The sequence below is a fragment of the Acomys russatus genome, chromosome 20 (genome assembly GCF_903995435.1).
Source record: "Acomys russatus chromosome 20, mAcoRus1.1, whole genome shotgun sequence".
NCBI lineage: Eukaryota > Metazoa > Chordata > Mammalia > Rodentia > Muridae > Acomys > Acomys russatus.
In genome coordinates, this window is record NC_067156.1 from 23,074,146 (window position 1) to 23,082,790 (window position 8,645).

General features: G+C 45.3%; 1 protein-coding gene across 1 annotated transcript in view; it reads right to left on the reverse strand.

Moving 5' to 3' along the window:
* Positions 1 to 8,645, reverse strand: part of Fam13b (family with sequence similarity 13 member B) — a 75,214-nt gene extending 66,569 nt beyond the window's left edge. The window contains exon 1 of the mRNA XM_051163862.1: positions 8,485 to 8,645. The gene's annotated coding sequence lies outside the window, so the exon portion shown is untranslated. The remainder of the gene's footprint in view (positions 1 to 8,484) is intronic.

The following is an 8,645-nucleotide window of genomic DNA, read 5'->3' on the forward strand; positions in this document are numbered from 1 at the left end:
AGTAATGTGAGGCAGGAGGATCACCTCCAGTTGAGAAGACCAACCTGGAGTATATAACAAATACAAAACCATCCTAGCTGGATGTAGTGGCACACGCCTGTAATCTCAGCACTCTGGGAGGCAAAGAATGGCAGATCTGTGAGTTCGAGGCCAGCTTGGCCTACAAAGTGAGTCTAGGATAGCCAAGGCTACACAAACTTTCTCAACGTTCCAACCCCCCCCCCAAAGAAAATCCTAAACTGCCTCAAAAGACAATAAAAATAATAAAAACCACCACAATTCCCTACCTGCATTTGTCAGAAGTCAGTAACCTGGAAGATGTAAAAAAACAACAAACAAACAAAAAAACAAAAACTCACGGTCCTTGCTACAAGATTTATGAAAAGTCATCAGCCAGATGTGGTACCCCACGTCTGCAATCCCAGCATTTTGGGGGTTAAGGCTAGAGGATTGGAAGTTCAAGTCAACCTGGACTACATGATGAGTTTAAGATAACCTGGACTAACTTGTCTCAAACCCCCCCCCAAAATATATAAAAATAAAAAGTCAGGGAGGGGCCGGTGTGGTGGCGCATGCCTTTAATCCCAGCACTTGGGAGGCCAAGGCAGGAAGATTTCTGTGAGTTCGAGGCCAGCCTGGTCTACAAAATGAGTCCAGGACAGCCAGGGCTATTATGCAGAGAAACCCTATCTTGAAAAAACAAAATAAATAAATAAATATATTAAAAAAATAAAAGTCAGGGAGGGCTGGAGAGATGGCTCAGCAGTTAAGAATACTGGCTGCTCTTCCAGAGGACCAGTGTTCAATTCCAAGTGCCCACATGGCAGCCCACATCTGTAACTCCAGGGGATCTGACACCCTCACACAGACATACCTGTAGGCAGAATACTAATATAGTGCTCATAAAATAAAAATAAAGTATGAAAAAGTCACCCAATGCAATGATCTATCTGTAAATGTTACAGAGATCAAAGTGACTCCAAAACTTCATCAGAGAGACAAGTTATCTGTAGCCTAAGGGTCACATGCCCAGATGATGCTGTCATAACTGAAGGGCGTGGTCCACAAGAAATCTAGAGTGGATTCTAGAAGTCTGAAGAATCTGAATAAGAATATACTGTGGGAGGCAGAGACAAGGATCTAGAGCTTTTCCTGTCTTGTAGAACTGAATTTGATTCACAGTACCCATGTTAGGCAGCTCAAAATGCCTGTAACTCCAAGGGATCTGACCCAGTGTTCTGGCCTTTTTAGCCACCTACATTCACATGTACACACACACTGTGAGACAGACAGACAGACAGACAGACAGACTCCCACTGTGTACCAGAAAGGAGGTAACTAGCTCTGATGCCAGGGTCATATACCCAAAATCAGGGGGAAAAACCCTAATTCAAAGCTCTGGGGTATAAGTGAACAAGCATGTTAGTCGCTTAATCCTCAGTACCCACTCCCAAAAATGTTTGTTTCTATAGCCCAGGCTAGCCTAGAACTTAGGAATCTTCCTGTCTCAGCATCCCCAGTGCTGGGAGTACAGTCATAAGCATCATTTGACGCTCAAGGGGGAAAAAAAACCCTTTAACCCTCATACAGCCACTCATTCAGCTGATACTTACTGAGCGTATAGCTGTGTTCTGGCCTCTTTGGACACGTTAGCATACAAGATCCTTCGCTCCAGGGAGTGTACATCCTAGCAAAGCTAAAGTCTGTGTATCCTGGGTAAACACAAAGTCCCATGCTCCAACGTCAAACTCAGCAGCTAGCCTTTCCATCACGCAAAGGCGCTCTCAAAACACCCAGTAAAGGGCACACAGGCCAAGCATGGCTATCTAGCTGTGCACTCTCAGTTTATTCTCGGCGTAATTTATAAATTAGGTTGTGTCCACTGGGTTGAGTTTTGAAGTTGTTCTATCAAATTAATTCATCAAAGCCTAATTAAACCTGAGCAAGTGAAATTTAGGTTTCCACATCTACCAAATTAGGCCAGCAAAAATGGCTTGGCCAGTAAGGGCGACAAGCCTGACAGCCTGATATTGATTCTGGGACCTACATGATAGATGGACAGAATGGACCCCTACAGATTGTCCTCTGACACACACACACACACACACACAAAATGACAATGAAAAAAAAAGTCTACCAAACCAATGCCCAAAGCCTATTTCATAACAGCTCAGTCAAGATGCAATTTGCATTCAACCTTGTATCTTTCTTTAAAGGTCATTGTTTGTTTCACTTTGGGAATTTTTTATTAGCTGACTTAACAGAACTGCTACCTGTTAAGCCCACTCATGTGACTCACTCCTGTAGTGCCAGCACACCAGAGGTGGAGGCAGGAGGATCATGCTTAGTTGTATTATGAGCTTGAGGCTAGCCTGGTCAACACAAGACCCAGAATCAAAACAGGCCAACAAGCCTATGATCCTGCACCCTGACATTGACAGATCTCGTCGGGTCGCAGAGGCTGAGCAGGGTCCAGCCTGCTTAGTATTTGGATAGAGATTGCTTTGGAATTTGGTGCTTTGCTGAGTATCATGGTTGCTGGGAATTGAACTCAAGACCTCTGGAAGAGCAGCCAGTGCTCTTAACCTCTGTGCCGTTCAGCCTGCGCATTGCTGAGTATGATGGTGCACGCCTTTCATCCCAGCACTCAGGAGGAAGAGGCAGGAGAAGCTCTGGAGGCTAGCCTGGTCTACAAAATGAGTTCTAGGGGTTACACAGAGAAACCCTGTCTCAAAACAAAATGGCATAGGGGCCTTTTATCACAGCGCCGTGGAAGCAGAGGCAGGCAAATCTGAGTTCCAGGCAGCCAGGAGTGTAGAAAGAGACCCTGTCTCAAAAAAAAAGTTTTTAATTTAAAAAAGAGGACACAAGGTTAGGTGGGTAGGGAAGGAGTGGGAATCTGGATAGAGTGGAAGCAAAGGGTAAATATGATCAAAATACATTGTATGATATTCTCAAGAAACAATTTTTTTAAAAGAGCCATTGGTAGCCGTGTGCAGGGGCACTTACCTGTAATCCCAGCACTTGGGAGGCAGAGGCAGGCGAACCGCTGTGAGTTCGAGGCCAGCCTGGTCTACAAAGCAAGTCCAGTATAGCCAAGGCTACACAGAGAAACCCTGTCTCAAAAAAACAAAACAAACAAAAAACAGAGCGCCATTGGTAAAGGCAATATATTTTCAGCTTTTATAACATTTTCTCCAAATAATGGTTTCTGGGAATATACCATGTTAATTTCTGTCAGACGTTTCCTAATTCTTAGAGTTGGAGGATTTTTAAAACACTAGAAATTTTCACAAGACTATGAAATATGAAACTCTGTTAAAAATGAAATTCCAGGGCTGGAGAGATGACCTCTTCCAGAGGTCCTGAGTTCAATCCCCAGCAGCCATATGGTGGCCCACAACCATCTATAATGAGATCTGATGCCCTCATCTGCAGATGAAACACTCATATGCAATAAATAAATTTTTTTAAAAACTGAAATTCCATTAGGTTGGGCTAGCAAGATGGCCCAGCAGGTAAAGGCACTTGCTTCCAAGCCTGATGGCCTGAGTCTGATACCCAGAACCCACACAGCAAAGAGAAAACCCCCACAGGTTGCCCTCTGACCTCTATCCATACTGTGACACAGACACATGGTAAATAAATAAATACATTTTTTAGGAAAAGAATTCCACCAGGCTAAGGCCCTTGGATAACACCTTTCCCTGTAAGTCCTTGGTTGGAAAACAAGGCGGTATGACTGCTTCAAATGCTTCATCACAAGCAAGTAAAAGTCATATATAATGCCTAAGAGAGCAAAAGTCCGCCTGACCCGCACTTACTCCAGCCCTTGGTGCCATAACTGACTATCATACATACTTTGTGTGAAGCCCAAGATGCTCTCTCCTCTCGCCTCTAGGTACTTGGTGTTAAAGTACAGGTTTTCAAAAAAAAAACAAAAACAAAAACAAAACAGTGACTTGATTCACGGAACATCTTCCCCCTAGAATATTCAAGGACATGTCTTAGAAAACAAATTCTGGATCTTAATAATTAGAGTAGTCAGTATGCCAAGATCATGGGATGTAATTTCTAAAATAAAGACAGAATTTGATCAGAAATAGTAGCATAGGGCTGTAATCCCAGTGGGAGGCTGGAGGTTCCCGGTGAGTTCACTGGCCCCTGGAACTACTCAGGGACCCTTCTCACAAAACCAAAACCAACCAAAGCCTCACCTTGGAGATGGCGCTGCAGGTACAAGCATGCACTGCACAAGCCGGAGAGCCTGGGCTCAGTCCCAGAACCCAGCAAGCTGGATACCTCTGTGATCCCAACACCTCTATATCAAGATGACAAAGACAACAGAATTGCCTAGATGCTCATGGGCCAGCTAACCCAGGGTAGCAGAGCAGCAAAAACAAGAGCCCCTACCCTGACAAGATGGAAGGAAAAGAAGAACTGACTCCCCAACATGGTCCTCTGACACACACACACACACACACACACACACACACACATACACACACACACATAAGATCATATGCACAAACCATGCCCTTTTTTTTCCATTTAAAAAATTTTGTTTTGAGCTGGGTGTGGTGATGCACGCCTTTAATCCCAGAGACAGGCAGATATCTGTGAGTTCAAGACCAGCCTGGTCTACAAAGAGAGAACAGGACAGTCAGAACTACAAGAGAAATCCTGTCTGAAAAACCCAAAAACAACACCAACAACAGTAACTTTGTTTTACCCATCCCCTCGAATTTGTACAGTGAGAACAGATCGTGTACCTAATTGAAAGCCCAAGAAAGTTCCATGAGCTTTGTGATTCCCCCGAGGAGTAAAGTCTTGTGATCGCCGGGTGAGGTGGCACACACCTGTAATCCCAGCACTCAGAAGACAGAGGCGAGCAGATAGCTGTGAGTTCGAAGCCAGCCTGGTCTACAAAGCGAGTCCAGGACAGCCAAGGCTACACAGAGAAACCCTGTCTCAAAAAAACAAAACAAAACAAAACAAAACAAAACCACCACCTATGGTGGCTGAAACACAGCAAGCTTCACTCTTCTCCAGCTCGGAACAGCAGGCTTACTTGAGAGGAACAAACACAGCCTCTAACTCTGCCTGCTCCTCCTCCTCCCCCACATTGCTAGCTAGAGCCAAGGGAGGGAGAGAGGAAAGGAGCAGAAAGGTTCTTTCTTCCATGTGATCAATTATTACTCCCGGGCTTAGATCTCTACCGCTGACTTTTCCTGATGGATGTTTTTCTAACTTCAGAGGCCAGCACCACCCCGCCTTTCTCATCGAGTCTCACCCCGAATTCTCTTGATCTAAGTAAGTTACACTATATTCGCAGGCTTTCCTTTCTCCTTCAGCCACTTCACTGAGACTGTTGTCTATGTGAGGGCCCTATCAGATAAGATGTAAGGCACAAGGGCTTTAGCCAGCAGGAGGCCGTAAAGTTACTATGACTAATATTAGTATGGTAACCATGAAATGTCCGGAAGAGCTTGCTGTTGTTGTGACTAGTGGCATTTCTGTCCAGCCTTCACTGGGACCACAGGAAGCTCACAAGAACGTGCCCAAACTTGGGCGGACAGCCCCATCTCAGTTTGGACTCAGCATTCCTCTGCTCTGTGGCCAAAGCAGCCATCAGCCCTGGGAGTCAGACACAAGGCCGCCGTGCACTCTAACTGCAAGAAAAAACATGGCAAGCACTGAGTGGTTCCACACTGTCACCTGCCTGCCGGGAGCAACAGATAGGGGCCTGCCTCTGGTAAGATGGCAGCATACAGCTGCGGTCCCCAAACAAATCCTCAGTAGCTCTAACTTAGCCTTGAATGAGGTGGTGGTGGGGTAATGTGGGAGAGTTGTGAGGTCTTGGTACTTCGTTAAAACAGTAATTCACCAGCTGTCAAGACAGTTTTAGGCAAGCCTAGTGGCCTGAGTTCAATCTCAGAAGCCACTAAAGGCGGAAGGAGAGAATTGACTTTATGAAGTTGTCTTTGACCTCCACATTCCTGCCACAGCACACTGCCCACCCACCCCCAAACACATGCATAATAAATGTTTTTAATTAAAAAAACAAAACAGTTCTCAACCTGGACAAGTTTGGGGGCACTCTACAGATATGTTGTTGGTCAGTAAACCTGGACTGACCCAGTAGTAACTCCCAAGGGTGCTGGCTGAATCTCACCCATAGCACACGATTGCTCCACTGTGAAGGGGGGAACTTCTTTTACACTGATTAACCTGCTCAGGAGTGGGGCACACACTTGCATGGAGGTCAGAGACAACTTGAAGGAGTCAGTTCTTTCCGTCCAAAATGTGGGTCCTGGGATTAGACATCAGGCTTGGCCCCAGTAGTTTATAGCTGAGCATCTCGCTTAGCTGAGACTATAACTTCTGAGGTAACGCAAGTTCTATAAACTTGGCAGTCAGCTCCCAAAATTACATAAACTTTTCTTCTTTTTTCTTACAAATGCTTTACCTATAGTCATAGGTGTCATGTTTTGTTTTAGTTTGGGAGGTTTTAGGGGGGTTTTTTGCTTTTGTTTTGTTTTTTGTTTTTTGTTTTTTGTTTTTGCTTTTGCTTTAGAGACAGTCTCCTGTAGACTAAGGCTGACCTTGAACTCCTGATCTTCCTGTTTTCACCACCTCTGAACTGTTGGGATTACAGGTGTGTGCCATTTATGCTGGGCTAGAACTCATATTTTTATATATTTCTAGTGTTGAAACTTCAGCTACTTAGCCAGCATGAGAAGTGACCAAGCGTGTGTGTTTCTTTTTTGTGTTTGTTTGTTTGTTTGTTTGTTTGTTTGTTTTTTGAGACAGGGTTTCTCTATGTAGCTGTGGCTGTCTTGGACTCACTTGTGGACCAGGCTAGCCTCGAACTCACAAAGATCCTCCTGCCTCTGCCTCCTGAGTGCTGAGATTACAAGCATGCGCCACCGTGCCTGGCTACAAAAATACATTTCAATCCTCGATTCTATAACCTAAAAAGTTAAACACAACCATTTACTACACATGCATTCTGAACTTAGACTAAGAAAGCTTCCATTTGAGTTGTAGGCCCTGTTACTAGCCTTGTGACTCTGGTTAATACCTGAGAGTTCCTGTTCGTGAAATAGGAAAACTAATGTGAGCCAGTGGGGCTGGCGCGCGCCCTTCATCCCAGCACTCAGGAGGCAGAGGCAGGCGGATCAATGTGAGTTTGAGGACAGCCTGGTCTACAAAGTGAGTTCCAGGACAGCCAGGGCTACACAAAGAAACCCTGTTTCAAAAAGAAGAGAAGGAGGAGGAGGAGGAGGAAGAGGAGGAGGAGGAGGAGGAAAGAAAGAGACAGAGACAGAGACTAATATGAATTGGTACATTAAAAGGTGCAGTGGTTTTTTTAAAAAGGTGCAGTGGTTTACATCTGTGATCCCAGCCCTTGGGGAGGCAGAGGCAAGCAGATCTCTGTGAGTTTAAGGCCAGCCTGATCTACAGAGCAAGTTCCAGGATAGCCAGGGCTACACAGAGAAACCCTCTCTCAAAAAAACAAAAACAAACAAACAAAAGCTATTAACAGTCCGTTACAGTAGCTTTTCGCTCCTCTCCTATTCTGAGGCCAGAAAGCATCTCTGGAACAACTTTGCATCTGTGGATCCTTATTGCTTGTCCTCATTTCCCTGTGCGGAAACTCTTTACAGATGTTACCAAACACTTAGCTATCTGTCTATGTGCCTTTTTAAAAAACATGACAAGGTTTCTTTCTGTAATCCTGGCTGTCCTGGAGCTCACTCTAAACTGGCTAGCCTTGAACTCACAAGAGATCCTCCTGCCTCTGTCTCTGGAGTTCTGGGGTTAAAGATGTGCCTCACTACACCTAGTCCTGTTTGATACTGGGGATCAAGGCCAGAACCTTGTGCTATACACCCTGTCTATGGCCAGTTTGCTTTCAAATGAAACCCAGAAGCTTCAAAAGTCTTGGATTATACCTGGATTCTTGGTGCTATTGTTAAGATCTACGGAACCTCAAGGACATGTCTTCCTGCCAGGTATGGGGTTAGACACCTGCAATCCCAGTGTGCAGGGCGCTGAGACAGGGCAGTCCCCGCAAACCTGGCTACACAGTGAGTTCAAACCTAGCCTTACTACATAGAAAGACCTTGTCTCAGAGTGGGAGGAGGAGGATGGGGATGGAGGACAGAGGAAGGGAGGGGAGGAGAAGAAAAGAGAAGGGAAAAAGAAAAGGATGGTCGTCCCTAATTAGAAGAATGGCCACGCTGCCTGCTTGTAGAATAAGACATAGCTTCAGATACGGATGAGAAAACACAGGCTGTTTGGGGAAAGGATGGAGCATTGCCAGGTAGGGGAAAGAGATTCTCAAGTCTGATGCTATCCACGCCAATCGAGCTTAGGTCATTCATTTCCCTTCCTTGAAGTTCTTGCTCTCTTGTGAAGAGATGAAGGACTAAGAACCCATCAAAACCACCCACTTCTGATAAAGGAGAAGCAACTCACCATGAGAGAGGGTCACCGCTGCCTCTTCTGAAGGATGCACCAGAAGTCTGCCTGCGCCACTTTGCCCAGGACCACTGAGTGTACCAGTGCAAGAATGTGTGTTCTTCACAAACAAACAACAAAAATTCCTAGCTGGGAAGAGAAGAGTCTGTTCCAGAGTG